This window comes from Chlorocebus sabaeus, chromosome 10 (assembly GCF_047675955.1).
Source record: "Chlorocebus sabaeus isolate Y175 chromosome 10, mChlSab1.0.hap1, whole genome shotgun sequence".
Taxonomy (NCBI): domain Eukaryota; kingdom Metazoa; phylum Chordata; class Mammalia; order Primates; family Cercopithecidae; genus Chlorocebus; species Chlorocebus sabaeus.
The window spans coordinates 124,412,436-124,440,186 of NC_132913.1; the positions used below are offsets into that span (position 1 = coordinate 124,412,436).

General features: G+C 44.1%; 1 long non-coding RNA gene across 4 annotated transcripts in view; it reads right to left on the minus strand.

The window, feature by feature from the left end:
- Positions 1–5,960: 5,960 nt before the first annotated feature.
- LOC119625268 (uncharacterized) overlaps positions 5,961–27,751 on the minus strand; it is a 174,031-nt gene continuing 152,240 nt past the window's right edge. For 2 of the 4 annotated variants that reach the window (XR_012094337.1, XR_012094340.1), the window contains one exon: positions 5,961–6,348. This is a non-coding gene — a long non-coding RNA (uncharacterized lncRNA). Of the gene's footprint in view, positions 6,349–12,200; positions 13,669–27,751 lie in introns of those variants that run through there. The other 2 variants (XR_012094338.1, XR_012094339.1) reach the window with 1 other exon arrangement.

Genomic DNA, 27,751 nt, shown 5'->3' on the forward strand with positions numbered 1-27,751 from the left:
GACCTGAAGCCCAGGAACCCCAAGCATCAGCAGAGCCAAATGAAAATGAAAAACAAACAAACAAACAAAAAAACCAGCAAAGCATGCAAGTGTGGGCCAGGCTTGAGCACTCAATACCAGATCACAGATTTAATGACTATTTCCCCAAGACACGGCAGACTGTTGGACTCGGATACACTGACTGGTTGTTTTGGCCTTACGCAGACAATCTTGAATATCAGATTCAGTTTGTGTAATCAACCGAATGGCTGCGTCACCTCTCCTTCCCTCTCCACAATGCCTTTTCTTCTCCCAGTTCTTCACTCCATTCCAAGTGGGAGGGGGTAATGGCCAGAACACTAGCTTTGGCGTCAGAAGGTCTTGTGTGCACACCAGCTGGATGATTTGCCAACGCCGTGACCCTGGGCAAGGCTCACCTCCCAAGAGCCCCATCTTTCTTTGCAAAGTGGAGACCGTGTCTACCTTGGTTGCCACATAGAGTCATTAGGGGATGGGAGTGTGGGGCCCTGAGGGAGCAGCCTGAGAAACATAAATTACTATTCAGTAAGACGTGCAAAAGAATTTCTTCAATTTCTATTTTCTCCCTATTCTCTATGCCTCAAATTAGAACTCCTTTTAGGTAAGAGGCCAAGTCTTGTTCATTTTTGTCCCTGGCACGTGGGTAGATATTCTGTAAATATTTACTGAGTTCACTCATCAGCTCAATAAATTCATTGAAAACCACCCTTTGCTTGACAAGAAAACAAACATCCCAAGTTCCAACTACCCCAGTGCTTTTCACTGCTAGGTGTTTGTATTTTCTTCTTTGTTGATTTGCTTACTTGCTTCTCACCCTTCCACCCCAATTAGATTGTAAAGTTGATAGAAAAGCCCCTGGGGCCAGGCACAGTGGCTCATGCCTGTAATCCCAGCACTTTGGGAGGCCGAGGTGGGCAGATCACGAGGTCAAGAGATTGAGACCATCCTGGCCAACATGGTGAAACCCCATCTCCACTAAAAATACAAAGATTAGCTGGGCGTGGTGGCGGGCGCCTGTAGTCCCAGCTACAAGGGAGGCTGAGGTGGGAGAATAGCTTGAACCCAGGAGGCGGAGCATGCAGTGAGCCGAGATCCCACCACTGCACTCCAGCCTGGGCCACAGTGCGAGACTCTGTCTCAAAAAAAGAAAAAAGAAAAGTTTGCGGAACAGAGCGGGCACCCCATCAAGACTGCTCCAGTCAGCGAACTGGCCAGGGTGTTCTTTTTCAATTCACAATTTTGGAACAGAAATAAACAGCTTTGCAAATGCCTGTAGAGAAAACGCGCAGCCCTGGTCTGTCGGTCTAAGCTCAACACTGATGTCTAAGTTTTGGGGGCAAGGAGACGGTCTTGCCTGGAATACAGCAAGCGATCTGTCATGTGTGTTCCTAAACTCAGGAAAGAACCACTGGCATTTCTATCAATTGTCCACCTGATCCCTTCTTTACATGAATTTGCCTTAGAAAAGTCTTCACCAGACACAAACTGGCATTTAACAAAAAAGAGGGAAAATGGAAACAATAAGGTATCATTTCTTACTGCCTGGAAAGGCCACGGATGAGCTGAGTGTGAGGCAAATAGAAGGAAATCAGAAGGCTCACAGCTGACAAGGGTGTTAATTGGAATAAAGTCCTGGAGGGCGATTTGACAATTTGTAGCAAAATCCATTTAAAGTGGCATACCTCGGGACCCAGAGTTCCTCCTTTTAGACCTTTACTCCAGGGATTTGGCAAATATGAACAAAAATTTTGTGAGAGGATTATGATTCCTGGTTAAAAGAGGAGCGTGTACGCTAAGTAGTAATGAGCTGGCATGAGCTGACATCATCCTTTGTAAGAACTGCATTTTGTATCTGGGTGCAGTGGCTCATGCCTGTAATTCCAGCACTTTGGGAGGCTGAGGCCAGCGGATCACCTGAGGTCAGGAGTTCAAGACCAGCCTGGCTAATATGGCGAAATCCCGTCTCTACTAAAAATAAAAAAATTAGCTGGGCATTGCAGCGCACACTTGAAGTCCCAGCGACTCAGGAGGCTGAGGCAGGAGAGTTGCCTGAACCCAGGAGGCAGAGGTTGCAGTGAGCCAAGATCATGCCACTGCACTCCAGCCTGGGTGACAGAGTGAGACTCCATCTCAAAAAACAAACCAAACCAAAACAGAAACAAAAACAAAAACAAAAAACTGTATTTTGGACAGTTGCATTCTGTTGAATAGTCTTCCAGAGTTTCCCTAACAGTGATTTGCTCTAGACTATTGTATTGTAGATAATACAATGCTCTAGACTATTGGATTGTAGATAATAGTTTCCTTTGCTTATCTACAGTTTTTGTATTTTCTATAGTAAACATCTATTACAGGCAAAATAAAAGTTAAGCGTATGAAAGGGGCTGGATCTTTTAGGACCCAAAGTTACCCTTTGCCACAGGCACTATTGACAAACTCTATATTAATCAGAACATGCTCTGAATGACTGTAGGATACAGGATTGGCAGATCCTAAACAAAGAATATTAAATATTTACATGAGGCCAGTGGGGAGGTGCATGCAGTGGGGAAGCCTGCGGCCAGCAGGGGTGTTTCATGCTCACATAGAATGCGGAGGAGGGAAATTGTTTAGGAAGACAGTGGAGAGGTGGGGCGGGGGGACAAGGGGAAGAAATATTTTATTCAGAAGGGGATTTGCATTTGAAGATTAGGATGGAGCTTGTTTATTGTAAGGACTTCCTAAGGTTTTACTGAATCCTGCTGTTTCCTTTTTAGAATGGAGATAACTCTGGGCCTGACTTTCCTGATTCCTCCCTTGACATCCTCAAAGCTCTGGCTGGGCGCGGTGGCTCACTGTCATCCCAGCATTTTGGAAAGCTAAGCCGGGTGGATCACCTGAGGTTAGGAATTCGAGACTGGCCTGACCAACATGGTGAAACCTCGTCTTTACTAAAAATACAAAAATTAGCTTGGCATAGTGGTGGGAGCCTGTAATCCCAGCTACTTGGGAGACTGAAGGAGGAGAATTGCTTGAACCTGGGAGGTGGAGGTTGCGGTGAGCCGACACTGCACCACTGCACTCCACCCTGGGCAACAGAGTGAGATTACGTCTCAGAACAAGCAAACAAAATATCCTCAAAGCTCTGAAGTGAGCAGCCCGGTGGGAGCTGTGCAGCCCACACCGTGCCATGCTCTGTGCCATGCTGGTCAGTCACAGCACTTCGGCTGGCTTAGATGTATAGTCTGAGGGAACTAAGAAATTAGATATACAGGACAGTGTTTCAAAATACCATCCACTTCAAAAAACCCCAAAGCATCCGTAATACTTCTTTTCAGTTTAGAACTCATCTTCTTATCAAAAACATCTTGCATGTGATGACTGGAGCATAATAGATGCGTAAAACATACATGTGGAATGAATACATGAATGAGAGTGTGATGAATGAATGCAGTTTAAGAGAATTATCAGTGTTTTGCAGACGGTTCTCTTCTGTCCATGAAAGTATACGGTGGGTCGTTACACTGTGGCCTCTGAAAATCAGACCCACATTTTTTGAGTTCCTACACTGTCTGAGGCCCCGTCTGTGGTTACTTTCTCAGTAGAAATGAGAACACACGTGTTGGATACCTGGGCATGGAGATGGTGTGTTTTGCGATTAATGTTAACATGGTGTGAACCACAGTCTCAAGGACTAGAGAAGCCAGTGTGGCTGTAGAGGCTGAGAAGATTTTGTAAAAGAGGTGAACCGGAGGTGGCCTCAAAGGATTGCAGGATTTGCGGAGACACCAGGAGGAGGAAGAAACCCAGGGATGGGGTGGAGTGACCACAGGTGACCACAAACATTGGGTGAGAGGAGCAGAACTGGGTCAGGGTGTGTGCCGCGACACGGGAGTGAGACACGCCACGGCCTTTATTTTTCTAGGTCGGATCAAGCTCTTGGAGCCCTGGAGTTGGTGAGAAATGGAGCCTGGCCACGCATTCTCGTGTTCCCACCCTCCCTAAGGTTGGCTCCAGATGGCCAAGGTCTATCACAGCCATGGCTCTGGTGCTTTTGTCCGAGACTGGCCAGTCCAGCCAAGGAGTGTGGCCGCCTTCCTTCCAGCCGCACAGCAGCTGCCCTTCAGCCACCTCTCCAGCATGACTCAGCACAGCCCACTGTGGTGGGCCTCGGTGCTCCTCTGTGTCCACTTCCAGACATTCTGCAGCTGTCGGAGCCTCTGCTGAAGACACAGAGGACTGCTTTCCCCTGCTCCCACGGGCTCACTCAGCCTTTGCCTCTCTATCCTTCCCTTTCCCTTGAGTGGCAGGGATCCTTTCCATCCGGGCTTCTGTGCATTTGCTGCTGAATCCTCCTGGAAAGGTTTTGCTGCTTCTCCTTGCCTTGCAGTTGATCACGTCCCCCTTGGAAGCTCTCTCTGGACCCAGTGTCCCACACGTCCCCTCGTGCCCTCATGAGATCAGATGCCTGCCCACCCAGTTCCCGTCTGTTCCTTTGCCACGTGGATGCCCCCAAGATCAGGAATTGTGGATGATTCGGCCCTGATTGTATCCCGAGCACCAAGCCCGGAGTCAGGAATGGAGGAGCAACTCTGCACCGTTTCTTAGATAATTAGCAGTACTTACAGCAAAGAGCAGTGGAGAGGAGGAAATAAGATTCCCTCAGCCAGGGACGTGGGGGACGAGTCAGAACCCAGAGATGCTCCCAGGGAAGAGATGGTGCTGCCAGCAGCTTGTGTTAATTGAGCCTTCTCTGAAGCTACGCAATCCTCCAGATACTTGAACTCTCCCTCCCCCAGGCAGGTCCCACCCTTGTCCTCCTTGTGCAGTTTAGGGAGCAGACACTGGCAGAAGCTTAGTCACAGCCCAAGGCTCCCATCCTGTGAGTGGCCCTGTGCCCGTCCATCTCCCAATCCCACCCTAGACAAGGCTGTGGGGACCTGCATGGGGTGCTGGTGGCAGCTGGAGAGCAGAGCAGGGCATGGGGGAGGAGGAACGCCTCACACAGGGAGTAGGTAGTGCGGGCGGCCGCAGGCAGCTGTGGGGCCCCTCCAGTCTCGGCTTCTGATTCCCCCAGGAGGAGGAGTCCATGCTCAATGTACGGCAGGATGGGGCAGGCATGGGCAGGAGATTTGAGGGAGATCAGGTGGATGATCGCAATCATAGCTAGTGCTTACACAGGGAGTGACTGCAGGCCCTGTTTGCCCAAAACCATCCTGTCCGCACCTGTCATCTCAGGATGACTGCAGGAGTCCCCTCCCGCCTCCTCACCCCTGGTTTGCATGCTGGGTGCTCGGCCCTGCTCACAGCACTTCACATGCACGTTCCATGTCACCTTGCTCATCCACCCTAAGCCACTGGTGCAAGGGCCTGTGTGGAGCGGGAAGGGTGGATGAGCCGTGTTGAGGACTCTGTTGAGGTTGTAGACCTTGGATGTGTAGTGGCCCCAGAGTGACCACAGCCCATAGTGGAAGGCTCAGCACCACTTGGTCTACAGGGTGGAATCGGGGGAGGCTGAAGGGACCCCAAGGCAGGCTGCAAGCCCAGCAGGATGAGGACTTAGAAAGCAAAGGAAAAGAGGAATTTAGAGATATCTCAAGCCCTGCCCTCTCCTGCCCTCTGGCTGAGTAGATGCTGGTCAAACCGGCTGCAAGATGGATCCACAACAGAACCACCATTTATAGCATCTTTCCTGTTTTCAGATTATCTGTGGCTTTGATAAAATTAACAAGGTGGGGATTTGTTGGCAGCTCTGAGTTCCTGTCTCCCATGTGCTGTGGCAAAGGCTGATCATAGCACATGTTGCAGATAGTTTTGTTTAACCCACAGTGGAGACAGTTTATATATATATATATATACACACACACACGCACACACACACACGCACACACACACACATATATATATATTCCCCCCCACCCCAAAGAACGACGACTTTGACAAGGATGAGGTTGAACAAACATTTATTTATCGCTTGTTTTCATAGGGCAGATGGAGAAGCAGTTTTATGCTCAGGGAAGAGAACTGATTTTAAAAGCTTACGTACTGGGATATTGTTACCAAGTCCCACTCAATGTTGTGTTATTAACCAGATGGTAAATGTCTCATTTAAATGTCCTTTATTGAACATCTGGGGAAACGGTTTCTGAGCCATGTTTTTGCTCATTGCTCACTGCGATGGGGGTGATTCTGTTGGGATGGATGTTGTTGCTGTTAACCTGCAAGTGTTCCCGGTTCAGACCCCGTCCTGTGGTTTAATCAATGTCTGCAGGATGACAATGAGTTGCCATTTACGAGAAATGTAATTGCAGATTTTGGAGGCCCCAGCATTCCTTTCAATGCTTATAGTTTCTGGAAAAGAAGAAAATTTGTTCTGTAGATGTTGCATATTCGTGTTACACATTGCAACTGCATTGCACGTGTGCGGCCCCGCTGAGGAGTGTGGGCTATTTAGTTACGGCCACCGCTGAAGATCGGTGCCACTGATAGATGGCAAGTGACAGCAGGCAGGGGAGAGCGTGATTTTATGTGATTCTTTGAATTTTCTCATATCATTTACAGCAAAATATAAAATCCCAACTACCAAATTTAAAACTAAAAAGGGAAACAGGCAGGGCACGATGGCTCACGCCTGTAATTCCAGTATTTTGGGAGGCTGAGGTGAGCAGATCATTGAGATCAGGAGTTCAAAACCAGTCTGGTCAATACAGTGAAACCCCGTCTCTACTAAAAATATAAAAATTAGCCGAGTGTGGTGGTGCACACCTGTAATCCCAGCTACTTGGGAGGCTGAGGCAGGAGAATCGCTTAAACCTGTGAAGTGAAGTGGAGGTTGCAGTGAGCCAAGATTGCACCTTTGCACTCCAGCCTGGGTGTTGCAGTGAGATTCCGTCTCAAAAAAACAAACAAAACAAAACAAACAAACAAACACAAACCAGTTCTTGTTAAGATAAGAATATTGTTAGCTGTGGAAAGAGAAATGCTCTCCTTCACCTATTTCTCTGTTGAGGGCAGCCTGAGCATGCGACTGTCCTGTGACACACCTTCGTTTGGGATGCTGTGCCAGGCCCCGGGCTCCCCACTTTCCCACGGTGGAATCCACATGTGCATTTTGTAGTCATCTCTTTTACTCACAGTTTTCCCTCTAGATGCAAATGTGTCTCCATGAGGAAGAGCAAGGCTCCTGCAGAAAGGAGATCAGATGGATTGGGGATCCCACAGAGAGAACCTTTTGCCTGACATGGGCACCCTTGGGAGAGACCCCTCCACGCAAATCTTCCTTGCAAGGAAACACTCTTGCCTCACTTTCTTCAACCCAGCCATGACCTCCTTTCCTGGTGAGAAACTGTAGGAAGAGTTGGATCTCTGGCGTGTGTGTGTGTGTGTGTGTGTGTGTGTGGTCTGATAAGAACTCTGTAGCCTCTTCCTTCCCGGGTCAGCTGCTCACTGTGTCCCCAGATGAGGCTTTAACCCATGAGTGCCCTGATGGCGCTGCTGCCCCCGGCCCTGCTCACCTGGCCCCTTCCCAGTCTCTCTCCGGAGGAACAGGGTTACACCAGGGTGACAGCATCTGCCTGTCCTCCTTCTGCAGTGGTTCAGCCGCAGATGTCGACTACACACCGCAGCCAAAAACGATTCTGCAAAGACTACAGCCTCCCGCGAAACTGAGGCTTAATGATGCAGAACTCCACGTTTCCTGCCCTCAACTTGTCATCGTTTTCCTTCCCAGAACCCTCAGCACCCCTGACACCGACCTGGATCTCTACCCCAGAAACTCAAAACCCATTTTTGCCACACTGTCACACTCGCTCTCCTTCACTCCCCTAACCCAGGTCCCCGTTTCTCTGCACCTGTGTTCACCACTGAGAATCCCTCCCGTTAAGTCGCCTCCTCCGTTCCGCCTTCTCCAGACCCCGTTGGCCCATGCGTCTTTGAACTTTTGCAGAATTTGCATCTGTAACAAATTACTTGCTATTTAATTATGTTCTGTCATATTATTCCTGTTGAACTTGGCCAAGAACCACGCACTCTTTGAAGGCAGAAACTGTCTTTGTTGTTCCGTGTCCTGATTCAACCCAATAGCCCCAGAGCACGTCTGCAGGAAAGGCCTTCCAAGCTCAGGTCATCAAGCTCCTCCCAACTGCACTCTTTTACTTCTGTTTTTCCAAGTCGATTTTTTTTTTTTTAATTACATGAAATCATTATTAAAAGAACTTTTTATCACCTCCAGAAATGGAACACTGTATCATTTGCCATCAGTAGAAGTTGGCTGTAAAAGCAAATTCCATGTAAACAGAACGATGCTGTTGTGTTCTGCTTCCTCAGTGTGAGACCTGCTCTTTCTCCCTTGGTCATGGAGACTCCAAGTTCTAAAGACATACTAGGAACAGACTACAGCTTTCATTGTATCCCGAAGAGAGACACAAAACCACCGGAAAAGTGAACAACTTCCTCACTCTGTGACTGGCAGCTGTTGAATCCAGTGAACAGGCACCACCAAAGATCACCCTCAGCCCACACCTCAGGACCCTCTGGCACAGACCCCAAAAACTACCACTTACTGTGTGAGCTCCAAGTAACAAGTTCTGAAGATTATCTTTTTTAACTCACTCTGGGGTGAGTTCTCTAAGGAAGAACCCATTATTATTCTACTTTCCAGATGAGGAAACTGAGCATAGCAGGAGAAAGAGGCTTGACCACATCCACACAGTAGTAAGTGGCTAAGTCAGGACCCAGTGAGGATAAACAGTCATCCTAAGTTTTATAAGATAGAAAATTTAATTACAGGGACTTTGTAGATGTTAGAAGAGCCAAAAAGTCAGACAAGGGACCCTGAGGCAACCCTGGTGTCCACAGCATCAGGAAGTGGCTACCAGCTCTCGAATGCACAAGGAAGGAGGCAGTTGTCAGAGCCCAGGAATCAGACTTACTGGAGGGAAGCTAGAACCAGGCTGGGTCTCTGTGGCAGGAGCTGCCTTGTAGAAGGAAAGAGCCTCCAGGCAAGACAGCCCAACGAAGAGAGGCAAGAAGCCCACCCAGACTCCTGTACACACCCGTGTCCCTCCAGGCTTCACATTGGTCCAACCTAGTCAGAAGCCAGAGACACAGGAACCCAGGGCTCATAGCCTGCAGAGGCCAGACCCCCACGATACAGGGCAGAGCAGGGATGGATGGGAGTGGGGGGATGCTCTGAGACCACTAGGCACAGGCTCACGCAGGTGGTCTCATTCTGGGATCCTTTCACTCACATAAGCCATGTTGTAGTTGACTATTGGATTTTATGAGATGAGGGTTCATGTGTGTTCTTCCTCATTCCAAGAAGAGGTGGGTTCTTCCTACTTCCTAGCTACCTGGAGCTACCTGATGATTTCTTCTAACATCTAGGAAGTCCCTGTAAGTAAATTTTCTGTTTTAAAACTGTTTAACGTTGTCTGAAGACAATTTTTCCTCCACTCTTTCAAGCCCATTGAAAAGGTAGTGCAACGTGTCCCGGAGTGAAAGAGGTGAAGGGGAAGTGGAATTGTGTTTCTTAGATTGAGGACAGATCTGAGGTTCACGGAGCCTGTGGGCAGGGGTTACATGCATGTCGCTCCCTGTCTGCATCCCCACGAGGAGGCCAGGCCTCCTCAGGGCCCGTGAGTACATTTAAAAGGCTGAGGCCCCGGCATCAGATAGTCTGTCTTGTCCAAGACTCCCAGCTCCACAGGAGTATAGGGCAGAAAGCTGCCAGACCACACACATAGTGGTGGAATGTCCGAGGCCCTTCTCCTGAGGTCCTGAGGTGGAAGAGGAAGCCTCAGAAGATGGGGAAGGACCAGTAGCTGTGAGGTTCAGTCCTCTCCTGCCTGGTGGGTGGGACCTATGGAGTCAGAGTCAGGCTAATTTGAAGAAAATGAAGATGGGTTATTTCTCACCCATCTGATCTTGGGGGCTGAAATTCTTAACTGGCGGTAATGTGGAAAATGGGGGGATGACATGAGGTCAGTCCCCCAGTCTCTGCCAACCTGAGGGGCTTGTTTGAGTCTTAATGGCTGGAGATTGATGGGTGTGAGTTCATGGACCACTCATGAGACCCTGAGACGAAAGCAGACCACCACTTTGGCCAGGTGTGTGCACAATGCGAAACAAGACAGTGGCCCATCCCATACGACTCCTCCTACCCAGGGCAGGACTGCAGCCGAGGGAGTGGTAGGTGAGGAGCAGAAGAGGTGGGGCCTTGACGTGACCACAGGAGGCTGTGGGTGAGCAGGACCAAAGTCTCATTACCCTGAGAGCACAAGTAATAAAATCCTTGTGCTCTCCCCTGCCTAGGGAAGGGCTGGACACTTGAGATCAGTTGGATGGTTAAAAATTGAAGAGGACTTTTCTCTTCTTTCTTTTGACAACCAACTTTAGGCTGCAGACAGGTCCCCATGTCTGTTTCTTTTGTTATTCAGTTCAGCAAGCCAAGAAAACATGAGTTTCTTGCCCTGAAAATCCAAGCTGTACCATTTCCAAAGAAGCAGTCATTAGAAAAGAATAGGGTCTCTTAGGAGTTTAATTCCAGGGCCCAGAGCAAAGAAACATGCTGTCAGCTTCCACCTTGTTGAATAAACGCCTTCTGAGTCAGACTACTTTTCCATGGAAGCCAACCGCTTTCCGAATTTCCTGCAAGGGTCTTGGCCATGAACCTCGGTAGCACTTATCTCAGAAGGTGACTCAGGTACCGGGACAGGGCTCTTGAATTCCTGAGGGTGGTGATGAGCACACAGTGCTGCTGGTCCCCTGTCACTGTCTATCTGTCTGTCTGAGTTCCTCCTCTGTATGTGCCACCGTGACCTGCCCTAACAGGCTTACCCAGCCCTGGGTTACCCCACTTTGGAGAAATAGAAGGAATTTGGGGGATGATTCTTATGACTTGGGCAATGATGAAGAGTGGCGGGGGCCCTTGACATTGTATCTCCTGGAGTGATGTTCTTAGACTCCAGAATGGAAGTGAAACACTCAGCAATGAGCAGAAACCACCCACGTTTTGATTTGAAGATGGTCCATCTCATTTGACAGCACTCCTCTGACCCACTGGGCAAGTTCTTGGAAATGTCCCAATTCTTGGGAACTCTGGGTAATTGTGCTGACAAAGCTGATGCAAAGAAATTAAGGGGAATCCCAGGCCTGTACAGGAAAACAGGATAGTGTTGCTGGTCTCTTACAAGGACCAGTCATTATAAGGACACAGTTGTACGTGGAGGCTCTGGAACTGCCCTTGTAGTGTCTGTGAACCTTCATCTGCCTTAAGACCCTTGAATAAAATTTGTCCTTTGCACTTTTAAAACCGATAAGGGCTTTCGTCGCTGGGAAGAGGAAAGCCAATTTGTTGGGGAAGAATTATTCAGAACTGTCTCCCAGGCCTCGAAGGATAAAGGAAGAGCATTTGCAATTTGAACAGAAGGCACTGAAAGGCCGCCTTTTAGACTCTGAGATGTGAGAGGTTGATGCACTCTCAGTCTGCCTTCCATTTGCATTTTAACTGCTGGGCAAAGCCATTGTGAACAGGAAGGGCCCCGCCCCTGCACATACTGGCCAGGCAGCTGGACACTCTGCCCCATTGTTGGCAGGTGTTTCTGAAGGGCGCCATGAGTTCAATGCTCTTGTTTCAGTTTCTTTTGGTATGTTAACATCACCTCCTTGTGAAAGAATTTGGTCTATTATTTGACTCATGCAAATAGAGAAATAGAATTCCAAACCATTAGCCTACTTATTAAATATTTATAATAAGTAGCTGGGATGAAAATACCTGTTCTATAGGTATGTCACATGGAGACAGATAAACCAAGACCTGCAAATACTTTTATATACTCCATATAAAAGGCCCCACAAATGCTATCGAGGGATGATAGAAATTGCTATTTATGTTCTGCACATTGAGGACCATTGAAGCCAATCTCCAGTGATGCTCAGCTGTCATGAGTCAGCTCACAGAATCCCACTTGAAAGACTGAGAACTGTAGAAAGAGGTTTCAGTAAAGTACACGGACTTCCCATCCAGAAAATCCCATTTCATCAACAATTGTCTTGTACAGAATCACAGAAAAGAAGTGTTAAGAAAAGGATACCCACAACTTAGAAGTAAGGCAAAAAAAAGTATTGTGCCCTCTTTCAGTGTCACACTAAGCAGTGTCTAACAATCTCACAAGCCCATGTAAGGTGCACCTGAAGCTCTAAAATAATTATTTTAAATTTTTATTTAATGCTTACAATTGACGTGGCAAACAATGTAGAGGAAGGATACGTTGCAAATTGTTTCTGTCCAGTAGAAAACTTATTCAAGCCCAAATGTTATGAATTAATTGATTATTTTTGACCCATGGGGTATTGCCAGTCTTGTTTCTAACTTTGCCGTCTTGTAACTGCCCCATGGGTCCACCTTGCCCGCTGCCTCGACGGAGCCAATTTACCAAGACAGGGGAATTGCAATGGAGAAAGAGTAGTTCACACACAGCTGGCTGTGCAGGAGACCAGAGTTGTGTTACTACTCAAATCGGAGTCCCTGAGCATTCGGGAATCAGAGTTTTTAAAGATAATTTGGCAGGTAGGGGCTTGGAAAGTGGGGAGTGCTGATTGGTCAGGATAAAGATGGAATCATAGAGGGTCAAAGCGAGTGTTTCTTGCTGTCTTCTGTTCCTGGTGCGATGGCAGAACTGGTTGAGCCAGATTACGGGTCTGGGTGGTGTCAGCTGATCCATCAAGTGCAGGGTCTGCAAAATCTCTCAAGCACTGATATTAGGTTTTACAATAGTGATGTTATCCCCAGGAGCAATGTGGGGAGGTTCAGACTCTTGGAGCCAGAGGTTGCAGGACCCCTAAACTGTAATTTCTACTCTTGTAGTTAATTTGTTAGTCCTGCAAAGGCAGACTGTTTCCCAGGCAAGAAGGGGGTCTTTTCAGGAAAGGGCCATTATCAATTTTTTTGTTTCATAGTTAAACCATGAACGAATTCCTTCCCAAAGTTAGTTCAGCCTACACCCAGGAATGAACAAGGAAGCTTAAAGGTTAGAAGCAAGATGGGGTCGGCTAGGTCTGATCTCCTTCACTGTTTTAATCTCTTCGGTTATTATTTTTGCAAAGGTGGTTTCAAGCCTACTTATCATTTTTCCCATTGATCATGTATACTAGTCTCTTTCTTAGAACCCGCTTTCATCCTGCTTGTTCCCTCATGCAGGAGTTAAATATACCTTCAGAACATGCTCACTAGGTATGTGTATGAGTTATGCTTTATAAACTTCAGAAAATTATCCTCTGAAGGCTGTCTGGCAAAGTGTTTAGAAAATAGTGATACTCTTGATGCTAGATTTATAGCAACAGGGCCTAACTAGAGAAAGAGCTTTTACATATATCCCAACTGCCCCTCGGTGTGGAAAATGAGGGGACGGGGCCGTCAATCCCCCAATCTCTGCCCAAGGGGATTGTAAAAAGTCACCCACGAGGTGTCAACACCTCTTTCATGGCAGAGCAGCCATTGCAGCATGAACATTGTACACACATTCAAAAATATTTTATGGGTAGCAGCTGAAATAAATATTATTTCTCTTTTGTGAATGAGAGTGAAATCATAGCTGGTCCTCCTGAGTTGTTCATGGAGTAATTCTTTAGTCATGGTCTCTCACTGTCCTTTCCTCTTGAAGTTCTGTTATCCTAGAAGAAAAACCAAACAGTACATAGAAAGATAACACAATGAAGAACCCTGCTCCAGACCTCTTCTATAGGGAACTTGACATTTTTTCCAGGAAACTCAACTTGTTTGTAGTGGCAGATATCAACGGGAGAGCCCCGGGAGCACAACGGCTGTAGGAAGGGAAGTTGTGCTGCCCTGTGTCCTTTCAGAGCTCCCATGAAGACCTCGAGAGCTTTTCCCAGGGTTGCTCGGCTTATCTACCACAGCTGTATTATTTATAGGGTCAGAGAAAGTCAAAGTATCACGAGTGTTCATGGATCAAACGGAGCCTCCTAAATGCTCACTTCCCAAGATCCACTTGGAAACATCTGGGGTGTTTTCTGCTCAAAGTGTTGGCTACTTACAAGGTTAGTAGCCTTGTGATAAATAAGATATATGTTCTCCTCCGAACTCTCCTAGAAGACGGTGGGAAAAGATAGGGAGCTACCTTCTCCCTAGAGACGTACAATTATTCTGGCCAGCTGAGGTGGTTGAGACAAGCAATTTTCCAATGAATTGCAGAGACTGAATGGCCAGGCTAACCGAAATGCACATCATACTGAAAACAACACACTTCAGGAGATCTGACGTTTCCAGTTACGACTTTGGATTAAGGAATAATGGCTCCAGAAAAGACTAGTGGAAATAGAATATGTTGCTTGAGAGAGATAGTTTATTAGCTGATCAGTGCTTATGAATTAGAGAAAAGGGCACAGAGGAAAGAAGTCAAAGTGGGAAGAGCGTTCAAGACACCTCCAAGTGGTGGAGAGCAGCCCAAATAAGGGCTTTCTTTCTGTTGCTATGATTGTGAAACAGGAAAGTTTTCCTCGTCCCCCTCGCAGGACGTGTGATGGCGGTGTGACTCGCTGCTTCAGTGCCTCGCTGCTCAGACCTCTAGGGGAGCGTACAGACGGGCAGGCTATGGTGCTCCGACCCCACGGCAATGACTAGGGGTGAATGTTTACAGCCCCAGTGGGCGTGTGTTACAGGGTGCTCTTTAGTTTAGCCATCCACAGGGGGCTTGTGTTAGTCAGCTCAATTAGACCCCTGCCTTATTGCAAGGACAGAGGCTTTCTGTATCCTGGGGTTCTTGCCTTGGTCTCCTGGAAGAATTGGATCACACATGAGCTTGTAGAATGAGTGCAAGGTTTTATGGAGTGGCAGTAGCTCTCAGCAGATGGGGGAGCCAGAAGGGAGATGGTTTTCTCCTGGAGTCAGGCCACTTGGTGGCCCATCCCTTCTCTGACTGCCCCAGCCAAACTCTGTGTCGTTCTGCTGGTGCCCGTCGGTGTGCTCTTGACATCCAGCCACTGGTGTCTTCTGCTGATGTGCTCCTCACGACGGGCAGTCACTTGTGTGTCTGCCTACTAGGGTCTCAGGGTTTTTATAGGCACAAGATGGGGGTGTGGCAGCCAGGGCGGTCTTGGGAAATGCAACATTTGGACAGGAAAACAAAAATGCCAGTTTTCACCTAGGCCCGGGGGCACAGGCCTGGGGGTGGAGCCCTAGCCAGGGACTACTCCTTCCTCTACCCAGCACTTCCCTTCCCTGCTTCCGTATCATTTATGTATTTATTTATTTATTTTTATTTTTAATTTTGAGATGGAGTCTCGCTCCATTGCTCAGGCTGGAGTGCAGTGGTGCGATCTCAGCTCACTGCAACCTTCACCTCCCAGGTTCAAGCGATTCTCCTGCCTCAGCCTCCTGAGTAGCTGGGGTTACAGGCATGAGCCACCACATCCAGATGATTTTTGTATTTTTAGTAGAGACGACGGGGTTTCACCATGTTGACCAGGCTGGCCAACTCCTGACCTCAGGTGATCCGCCTGCCTCAGTCTTCCAAAGTGCTGGGATTAAAGGCGTGAGCCACTGCGCCTGCCCAGCCCTTCTGTATCATTTAAGGGACCATGCACTTCCCTTCCCAGCACTTCCCTCATACAAATGTATATAAAGATGAGCATTTATGAAATCACAAATCTTGTGAAATGTACCTATTTAAATCCTCGCCTATTTAGCCTTTGTTTAAGATTTTTATAAAGTGGACGCGAGAAGCAACATATGTATATTTCATGTAAATTGCTGGTTCAGCCTTCACTTCTGTTGGCACTACCTGCTTTGAGCATGAAGGGTATAAGTAAAGCCCTGAGTAGAGAATTTTTCGGCAGGGCGCAGTGGCTCAGGCCTGTAATCCCAGCACTTTGGGAGGCTGAGGCAGGTGGAGCACTTGCATTCGGGAGTTCGAGGTCAGCCTGGCCAACACAGCAAAACCCCATCTCTACTAAAAATACAAAAATGAGCCCAGCATGGCAGCGCACACCTGTAATCCCAGCTACTCCAGCAGCTGAGGCAGGAGAATCACTTGAACCTGGGAGGCAGAGGTTGCAGTGAGCCGAGATCATGCCAGTACACTCCAGCCTGGGCAACTGAGCAAGACTCTGTCTCAAAAAAATAAAATAATAAATAAATTAAAATTAAAATTAAAATTAAAAGGAATTTTCACGGGGGCACTGAAAACGGGGTTCTTGCTGGCTCAGGAGGCTGACTCAGGTCTGGAAGGTACCTCACTGATAACCTCCCATGTGGCACCACCTGTCTCTCTTGAAGAGTCATCGCAACCAAGGCTTCCTCCTCCTGGCCAGGCTTTGGCAGGCCCTCACTCTTTCCCCTGCCACAGTTGAAGTTTTCAAGCTGTTGCCACAAGCACAGCTTTCAACCTGGCCATACTGGTGGTCACCAAGGGTGATCCTGGCATGTCACGGCTTTCAAAGCAGCTGTTAATGGCGCTGTTTGCCAGTGGATGGGGAGGAAGGTTGGAGAGATTTCTCCTCTACTGGCATGACCTATCTGTTAAACCTTTGTGCTCTGACAGTCCCCAAATGAAGACACTTGGTCACAGAACATGTGAAGGCTGTAGTGCATTGAAACTATTTCTTCAGCCTGAGAAAAATCAGTCAAAATTAGCTTTGATCTTGCTAGTTACTCTCCCTCCATTTACAAAATCTACCTAGGCTTGGGGTTACCTAAGGAGGACCCTGGAGAGTTCAAAGAATCATCAAATCATTTTTATTTGCATCCAAACTTGGAGAAAATGTCACTATTAAAACCTTACTGAGAAGGTGGTCAAATCAGTGTCCTTCATGAATAGAGCTTGAACTTCAGACAAAACTGCAGTGTTTGCTGCATCCCTGTGAGGACAAAATCCCTTCAAAGAAAGATTGTTCACTTTCCACTTCCTTCGGATGTGTGGAGAAAGAGCTTCAGGAAAGCTCACTTCCTTCAAATCTACCAGATGGCCCTGAGGTCACTACAGACAAGTACAAATTGAACATTTGAAATAAAATTAAGGACAGGTTTGTGGATTTCTGGGGAGAAGTCCAAGGGTGGCTTTCTATTTTCAACAGTGACCACCTCCCTCCCTTCCTCCTTCCTCTTTTCTATCATTGTCATGATGTTGGGTGGACAACTTGGTATCAAAGATAAATGGAAATCAATGTAACTGTATTAATGGCTACTAATTTAATACATCGCCACCATTAATACTCATTTACTTATTTAGTGTGCTGTGTTATTGGTTCTATTTTAGTGATCATAATTTTTAAAAACCCTATCTGTGGGACTTCCATCGGTTCAGCAATAATAAAGTTCTTCCAACACAATGTTCTACCTAGAATCTGTAACTCCACAATCAACAATTCTCTAATGAGAAGTGTCTTAAGAAATCTAACCTTCACCTTTTGGAAGGAACTGTTGTACGTGCAAGGGGTGCCATAAAACACTTTGAGTAAAATTAATTTATGGCATTTCACGATGAACAACTTAAATATATCACAGATACACTATTTAAGCAAATGCATATTTAATTAAGAGAAGTGTTAGACAATTAGGGGAAAACACTAAAATGAGAAAGTAATATATTTAGCAATCACCTGTTGTTAATTTGGAATACATGGCTATATTGCCTGGAGACATTTTGATAGTTAATAAATAAGATTAGCAAGTACAGGGTTTGCTTTAGTTTCTAAAAATTTTATAATGCGTATTAAGCTCTTACGCTGAAAGACTAGATCAATTATTCCAATAGTAACCATTTGTCTCGTAAAACATTCACCAGGTTTGCCTCATAAATTTGGATTTGGAATTAAAAGGCCTAATTAGCATCACAATTTTGTTCATACTGTAAGAAAGAGTAGACTATGTATAAAAGTATTTTCAGTTAGGAGAGCACACTCCTTTTGCTATACTTGGTTTTGAGGTATGAAGTGTGTATTTTTATGTGGAGTTAGGATTTGGGTTTTCATTTTAATGATGTTTGTGTGAAATAGATTTGTAAATTAGATATGAAGGCAGGACCAGCCAAAGCCAATTTCTGATGAATCCAAAAGAGAGTACTGCTTGACTCTCACCCACTACTACTGTGCTGACAGAAAATTCTCACTTAAAACAACAAATTCATGTTAATATTTAGACATGTTTTGATAATAATAAGAACTAACACTTATACAGAATGCATAAGCATCCTTCTAAATATGTACACACATCAACTCATGTAATCTTCACCTCAGCCCTTGAAGTACATATCACCATCATCATCATCATAGTCTCCTTCCTTCCTTCCTTCCTTTCTTCTTTCTTTCGTTCCTTTTTTCTTTCTTTCTTTTCCTTTTTCTTTCTTTCTTTCTCTTTCTCTTTCTTTATTTTTCTTTCTTTCTTTCTTTCTTTCGTTCCCTTTTTCTTTCTTTCTTTTCCTTTTTCTTTCTTTCTCTTTCTCTTTCTTTCTTTCTTTCTTTTTCTTTCTCTTTCTTTCTTTCCTTTCTCCCTTTCTTTCTCTCTCTCTCTCTTTCTTTCTTTCTCTCTTTCTTTCTTTCTTCTTTTTTTTTTTTGACATCATTTCACTCTTACTGCCTAGGCTGCAGTGCAGTGGCATGATTTTGGTTCACTGAAACCTCGGCCTCCCGGGTTTAAGCGATTCTCCTGCCTCAGAGTTGGAATTACGGGAGCCTGCCACTGTGCCCGGCTAAGTTTTGTATTTTCAGTAGAGACTGGGTTTCGCCATGTTGGCCAGGCTGGTCTCGAGCTCCTGACCTCAGGTGATCCACCCACCTTAGCCTCCCAAAGTGCTGGGATTACAGGCGTGAGCCACTGCATCCCGGCATCATTGTCTTCATCATCACTATTTTAAAGGTAGGGAAACCATAGGCACACAGAGTTTAAATAACTTGCCCAAGATTAGCCAGCATGCATGAAGGAGCTAAATGTAAACCCAGATATTACAGCTTCCAAACTTGGGCTTTTTTTGTTTGTTTGTTGTAGAGATAGAGTCTTGCTCTGTTGCCCAGGTTGGAGTGCAGTGCTGCAAACATAGTTCACTGCAGTCTTGAACTCCTGGGCTCAAGTGATTCTCCCACCTCAGCCTCCCAACTAGCTGGGACTATAGGTACATACCACCATGCTTGGCTAATTTATTTATTTTTTTGTAGAAACAGGGTCCTCTGATGTTGCCTAGGCTGATCTCAAACTCCTGGCCTCAAAGGATCCTTCTGCCTCAGCCTCCCAAAGTGCTGGGATTACAGGGATGACCCACCACTGTGCCTGTCCCTAGCCTGGGCTCTTGAGGACTAGCCCCCTTGACTTTTTCCAGGTAGATCCCGTGGGTGCGAGTGACTGTTTCGGGTGTCACTCTAGTGCTGGTGCACATCTCATGGCATTGGGAGAACGATGGTGATGTCTGTCTAGCACGCTCCGTGGATCCTAGGCATGTCTACTATGAATCACCTTACTGCCTATGAAAGATAACATCATAGCTCATGTATAGAGACATTTCAGTTTCAAAATGTAATATTGCCCTGAAATGTCGAGTGGGTATTTTGGTAATCTGCACTAAATGTTTTTGCCAAATGAGACACTCACTCATTGGTGGGTGTTTGTTTCCATTTAAGTTCTGAAATTACAGGGTTTCCTTTAGGTTTTAACCATTCTCTACAGTGTGGTTGAGTTTTAAATTAAGGCTGCTGAAAATAGAGATTAAAATGGTTTGGCCACAAGGTTTTCAAAAGTACTTTTTTCCCCTCTCTTTCTTTTGTGTTTTGTTTATGTTAGGATAAGAACATTTAAAAATGAATGAGAGGTCAAGGTATCATTTTCCCCTAATGATATTTCTTTTCCCTTTCTTTTTTCCCATTTTCTTGTGTGTGGTGTGAATGTGCTTAATTACTTTGTTTACTTTCATTTAGGCAAACGTTACATTGTCTACTCATTTGTTAGTATTTTCATTTTCAAGGAGCTGTTGTCTCATGCTTGCATCATTCTGATGTTCAAGTTCTGCCTTTCTTCTTGTCTACTTAGAGGCAGACAGTTCTCTGTTCACAATCCTTTTGTCATAGTTTAAAATATGGGTTGTAAGGTTTATCAGTAAAATGAACCTTCCTAAGATCAGCACAAAAGATAGTAGGGCTACTAAAGAAAGTTATCAAAAGAGCATCTAAGGTCCTTAAACTGTTGACATATTGTCACAGCATATTTCCAGTTTGCAAATTTTCAATCCACAAAATCTGTAATTCAGATTGCCTCTAAAATTTGTATTTCCGAAGTAATAATAATAACAAAAGGCACTTACTGCTTTGTGAAATACTGTTTCAAACATAATCATTAACTCACTTAACCTCACAATAACCTCATAAAGAGTTGTTATTTTCAGAAACACAGTGATTAAGTGAAATTCCCAGGTTACATTGCTAAAAAAGATAGATCACAGAGCCATAAAAATATTTTCATTGTCAGTTTTATCATAATATATTTTATTGAGCACCTTTTGTAATTGTCCAAGCTATTTTATTGGGAATGTATTTTACGTATTGCTCTTTTTACAGATAAGACAGCTAACAAGTCATAGTAGTTAAATAACATGTGGAAGGTCAAAGATCGTAAAGTCAGTGTTGGAAATCAAGTTCTACTGGCTCCAAACCTGTGCTGTTTCAGCTTCTCCACAATTCTTTACATTCATGGGCCTCAATTTTCTCAGGTGGAAAATTTTAAAAGCCCCTTTGATTGTAATAATTTATGACTGAAAATGAGAGACAACCATTATGGCCCTGAGTCTGAATACTGATAGTAATTTTTCAAACAAAAATAAACACTTTTGGGGATGAGATAAAACATTTTTGATAGAAAGGACTTTTCCAAGGAGACTCAGTTTGATGTGCATGGTCTAGATTTTCTGTGATCTTCTGTAATCCAGGGAAAGGCTTAAATAATTGGAAGCTTTGAATGCTTAATATGTTCCTGGGGTCATGCATCCTTCTTTTATATTACTCGTCTTGGCTGGATATCTGACAAGATCTATACAGTAGAACACACACAAAGGTCAAGCGTAAGGGCTTGATATTTAGGCACCATTGGCTCTTTTCCTCATTCTTACTATTTATGGAGCTTAGCTTTTCTTTCTATAGATACTGGTTTCTGTTGGGTATCATATTCCTTCTGCTTGAAGTACTCTAACATTCTATGTGGTACAGGTCTTTGGGTAATAAATTCTCTCTACTTGGTTTTTCTGAAGAAGTCTTCATTTCACCTTTATTTTTGACAAAAAAAATATTTTCACTGGATATAGAGCTCTGGGTTAGCAGTTGTGTTTTTTTCAGTACTTTAAAAACATCACTCCATTGACTTATGGTTTGCATAGTTTTTGTTGAGAGGTTGGTCGTAATTCTTATCTTTATTTTTCTGTATGTTTTGTGTCCTTTTTTTGTCTGACTGCGTCTGACTTTCTATTTCTACTTGTTTTTGAGAAGTGTGATTATAATATATCTAGATGTGTTTTCTTGAAAATTACCCTGCTTGGGATTCTCTGAGTTTCTTTGGTCTGTTGCTTAGATGTATTTTATTATTTTTGGAAAATTCGTGGCTACTATCTTTCCAAGTATTTCTTCTCTCCATCTTTCTTCTCTTTCTGGGACTCCAGTTATAATCATGTTAACAAAAACTGTTATTGTTCTATCGGTCTTGGTCTCAGTTGTTCTCTCACTCTGTTTCTCTCTCTCTTTCTCTCTCTCTCTCTCTGTCTTTCTTTCCCTCATCTTTTATTTTTCTCTTTGTGTTTCAACTTGGGTAATTTATGTGGCCCTATCTTCAGCTTCACTGATTCTTTTCTCAGCTACGTCAAATCTACTAATAAGCCTGTCAAATCTGCTAATGAGTCTGTCAAAGACATCCTTTATTTCATTTCCACTAACATGGTTTTGGTTTTGTTTTTAATTATGACATTTCTATTAAACCTTTTCTTGTAGTTTTCATCTTTTCAATAAAATTTTCTATCTGTGCACACACATGGTCTACTTTTTTATTAGATTACCAAACATATTAATCAACTATTTTTAAGTCTCTATATCACAGTCCTAACAACTATGTTATTTGAGTCCAGACTATTAGTTGCTTTTTGTCCCCAAAATGGGTTGTTTTTTCTTTTTGTCTGTGTGCCTTTGGCGGTGGAGGGCTTCCTAGTTTTTTTTTAATTAAAGCTGGACATTGTGGCTAGAACTCTAAATACTGTTTCTATTCCAATAACCATTTATAAGCCATATAAGAGTAAGGCAATGATAATGGATTCTACAGGTCCAGATGGGATTTTAACACATAGTTGGTCCATGACACGTAAGTCTGGTGTTGCCATGAGTCCACAATGGTAATGAGTAGCCCAACCAGTCTGGCTACATACAGAAGTCCCACCACACTCAAATAGCTTGGATAATAAGAATTAAAAGTAGTTGGCTGGGCGCGGTGGCGCAAGCCTGTAATCCCAGCACTCTGGGAGGCTGAGATGGGCAGATCACGAGGTCAGGAGATCGAGACCATCCTGGCTAACACTGTGAAACCCCGTTTCTACTAAAAAATACAAAAAACTAGCCAGGCGAGGTGGCAGGCCCCTGTAGTCTCAGCTACTCGGGAGGCTGAGGCAGGAGAATGGTGTAAACCTGGGAGGCGGAGCTTGCAGTGAGCTGAGATCCCGCCACTGCACTCTAGCCTGGGCGACAGAGTGAGACTCCATCTCAAAAAAAAAAAAAAAAAAAAAAAAAGAATTAAAAGTAGTTTGTCCCACTGTCCCATTTTTTATTCAACTTTGAAGATAAAGGAGCCATGCATGTCTTATCTCTGTATTTGTTATTTTCTGAATGAATAAACAAGTGAGCTTCTCCTGGGTCAGGCTGCTAGAGAGGGTTTTTAAAGTGATCTCCCAAACTCTCTAAGTTACGAGAACAAAAATCAATAAATCAAGCCACAGAATGAATTTCAGGGAAAATATAATCTGGAGTAGACATATAGGAAAGTCCTCTAGCACTAAAAACAAAAACAAAAATATAGTTGAAATTACACCCCAGTTTAAATAGAGATGCTGTTACCCAGTGTAATGCCTATGTGACACAGCTAGAGCTTCACCTGCCCTAACTCCACTGATCTTTATGGAACAGGATGCCTGTGACAAAAAGTTTTCCTTTGTAAACAGACCAGCGGAGACTGGTTAGATCCAAGAGAGCTGACCATAGGACTTCAAAAAGACTTTAGGCTTCATTATAATCTCATTTCCATGCTAAATGACACTCTCACCAGTGCCATAACAGTTGCCAATCACCATGACAATGACTACAAGAGGCCATAAAAGGGAAAAATGAAGGCAGCACTCCAGTTCCAGGAAGTTCATTGCCCATTTCCAGAAAAGACATGAATACTCCTCCCCTGGCTTTTAAATATCCAACCCCTTCTTTAGAGGAACTCTGTATTTTAACCCCCTCACCCCTCACTAGTGGAGAAGTTGATTTGCGAGCCATGCTCCTGCTTCTCAATTCCATGGCCATGCAATAAAGCCTGCCCTGCTTTCGGTTTCATGTATCAGCTTCATGACACTGAACAGGAAAAGACTCCAGTTTTGGGAAACCAGCTTTGTCAGTAACGATGCCAATAGAACTTGATAAGCAAAACAAATTTCATTGAATATTAATTAATTAATTAAATGGTGCTTGGACCATTGGCTAGTTATCTGGGAGGGAAAAAATCTAGATTTAAAAAAATATGTGACCCCTTCAGATCTTTCTCAACACCACATTCGGGATGGCCACTACCAATTAACTGGAGTTAGCATCTAACTGGAACTTATTTACCATTCCTTATTTAGTATCTTATTTCTAATAGATGAAAAACAAATTAATGATCTCGAAGATTTACATTCACACAAGTAGATGGTAATTTTGACAGCTAATCTTTGGATAGTCAAAGATGTAAGTGCCTACGTTCCTGAACAAATCACAAAGGAACAAATCAATAAATCTGAGCACATAAAAATTTAAAATATCTTTCTAACAAAAAATCTGGCCAGGTGCAGTGGCTCATGCCTGTAATCCCAGCACTTTGGGAGACCAACGTGGGTGGATCACCTGAGGTCAGGAGTTCAAGACCAACCTGGCCAACATGGCAAAACCCCATCTCTACTAAAAAAAAAAAAAAAAAAAAAAAAAAAATACAAAGATTAGCCAGGCATGGTGGCATGCACCTGTGGTACCAGGTACTTGGGAGGCTGAGGCATGAGAATCACTTGAACCTGGAAGGTGGAGGTTGCAGTGAGCAGAGATCGCGCCACTGCACTCCAGCCTGGGTGACAGACTAAAACTCTGCCTCAACAGAAAAGCCAAAAAACAGAAACAAAAAAACCCAAAAAACATAATTAACAACATGAAAAAATATATTTACATATAATATTTTTAAACAAATATAATACCAAAAAATTATACACACAGAGCAGTGACCTGGATCCTGACAGTCACACCTCCAGCATGACCAAAAGCAAGGTGCATAGTCTCTATAAGCTTCAGTTTCCTCATCTCTAAGATGGAGCTATTGATGATTCTCACACCACAGGATTGCTATAAGGTTTAAACGAGTTAATCTTACTATGCACTGCCTCATAGCAAACACTGTGTAGTAAATATGTGTTTGCTACTATTACTGTTGTTTCCAACTATTACTGTTGTTTCCAACTGAAGCTGTACCTTCTTTCAGTCAATATTTAGAACTAGTTAATATTTATCGTTTCATTACAAATATATGATCATTGAAGTTTTCAAACTAAAACTTTTAAAAACAATTAAGATTTTCTGCTCATCATTACTGGTCATTAGAGAAATGCAAATCAAAACCACAATGAGATACCATCTCATGCCAGTTAGAATGGCGATCATTAAAAAGTCAGGAAACAACAGATGCTGGCGAGGATGTAGAGAAACACTTTTACACTGTTGGTGGGAGTGTAAATTAGTTCAACCATTGTGGAAAACAGTGTGGCAATTCCTCAAGGATCTAGAACTAGAAATACCATTTGACTCAGCAATCCCATTGCTGGGTATATACCCAAAATGTTATAAATCATGCTACCATAAAGACACATACACACGTATGTTTATGTGGCACTGTTCACAATAGTAAAGACTTGGAACCAACCCAAATGCCCATCACTGATAGACTGGATAAAGCAAATGTGGCACATATACACCATGGAATACTATGCAGCCTTAAAAAAGGATGAGTTCATGTCCTTTGCAGGGACATGGATGAAGCTGGAAACCATCATTCTCAGCAAACTAACACAAGAACAGAAAACCTAACACTGTATGTTCTCACTCATAAGTGGGAGTTGAACAATGAGAATGCACGGACATGGGTAGGGGAATGTCACACACTGGTGCCTGTCAGGGGGTGGGGAGGTAGGGGAGGGATAACATTAGGAGAAATACCTAATGTAGATGATGGGTTGATGGGTGCAGTAAACCACCACGGCATATGTATACCTATGTAACAAACCTGCACGTTCTGCACATGTACCCCAGAACTTAAAGTATAATTTTAAAAATTAAGGTTTTCATAATCATAGATAAGACTTTTTTGGAATCTTTTCTTCTAATTATATGTTTATGTTCTCTTTAGTACAAGTATGGATTTCACTGCATAAATTGTCCGTCCTGCTTTGTCATTTACTATTTGCTGTAGCTTGAATTCTCCCCTCTATCATTAAATGCCTTTAAAAATCTGATTTTTACCCTATTGTATTTAGCCATTCCATTTTCAGACATTCTGGCAGTTTGCTTAATTTTATTATAATAAATAATGCTGTGATGAACATTATTGTATAAACAGGTTTCCAGTTGTTTCCAGGCATAGTAGAGATATTCAAAACTTATTCGTTTGAATGGAGAGTTGGCTAAGTGGACGAACAGAAAAATGGGTGAATGTGTGAATGTTAAGCACTGGAATATAAAGATTTGAAGAAGATATAAAGGTCCAAGTCTATCCATTGACAGGTGAAGTAAGAATTCAGACTATTTTAAAGATAAAAGAGTCTTGAGAATATTCAAATACTGAATAAAAAAACTCAGTAGTTATGATTGTGGACTGAGGATGGAGTGAGTATGACTGATGAGTACAGACCCCTAGAGAGAGGAAAGGAATGAGATCCAGAACAGGTGTGGAGGTAATTCCTTCAGGAGTCAACCTATTATTTCATGACTGGAGAGAAGGAAGCAAGGAGGCAAGGTTGTGTGTTCAGAAGCAGGTATGTGTAGAAGCAGGAAGAAAGTTGAGAGAGTTCTGAGGCTCCAAGGGCCCCTTTTTGTTAATATCAGCATGGCCTTTCCAAACTGGAGGGGCAAAAGGAGATGAAATCAGAGTTTGGGAAAAATAGTAAAAGTTTGAGAAAGCTGTCCTAGATTTCCACAGAATATGAGAAAAGGCTACCAAGGACCACACAGAGGGATGGCCAGGCAGCTCTGAAATACGGGTTGAAACTGGAAGCTTCACAATGCTATGCAGAGCAGGAAGAATTGTCACTGGGTTTTCCTGGAAGGGAGAAATAGAAGGACAAAGACAAGGAAGATAATGACTTGAGGATCTGCGTGAGAATATGAATGTTGTGGCAGCCCAAATCTGGGCTGAATATTATCAGAATAGTGAAGGTGAGAGAGAGGGGAGCAGATCTATTGCAAGACGACCAAAGGAACAACTTCTTGGAGATTTTTCTGAGTCTCGAACAGAAGGAAAGGGATCAGAGAAAGAAAGAGTGAGGATGATGGGAGATTGTGGTCAGAGAGCTCCCGGGGAGAGGAATTTAAGATTTTAGAAGTAGAAAAATTACAGGGACATGTCCAAAATAGGGGCCTTGATAACAAATGCCCTAAGTAAAGTGAAAGAATGTGCCAATGGGTTGAGAAGCTTAAAGAACAATGGCCATCTGGTCAAGGACAAGGGACATCCAAATCATCCAGAATAAGGGTGAGTCTTGGAACAAAGCGGGAGACAAACACCCAGTGTGAATGTTTTCTGTGAATATGGGGCCTTGACTCAACAGAATAAATGATCAAGGAGAAAGGGTAGAAAGTGGCAAACAAGATGGCGGCAACTTCCTGCTTAAGAGCAGATGAAGTAGCCTGAGAGTCGCCTCCTGGAGGGAGCCTCAAAGAAGAAATGGGATTGCAATGAACAAAGGAGGGGGAAGGGCCTTTTAAGCCGAAGCTGTACCGTGAGCAGAGTCAGAGTTCCTGACCTCTGGGAAACCAGGAGAACGGGAGAGTGGCAAATCTATGTGACCAAGGCGGTGTTGATCCCACAGCACGTAATGGCGGGACTGTTGCACCAGGGAGACTTACAGAGTCATGAGTAATGGAAAGTGTGTTCCCGTTGTCAAAATAAATGAATAAAATGTATTTTATGGGGTGTTATTTTTAGTTTTATAAGGCCAGATGTTCCAGCTGTACATTGCCTTATGTGCCTGTATTTCCTGGAAGCGACAGCGTCTCCATTTTCCTGACAGTCTGGAAACACCTCGCTCTGCCTCCATTATCCAGAGTCTGCTCTCCTATGGCCTCACTTATCTGGATCCTAGGAATGAAAGTAGAGGGGACACATCAGGACCCCAGACAGCCAGAATCAATGTCACAAAGCCCACAGGCTTTATTTGCTGGATATCAGCCACAGTCTATTTTATTTTAAGGCAACTTGTAACAAAGTTCAGTTGTTTGGTTTCCTAACCCA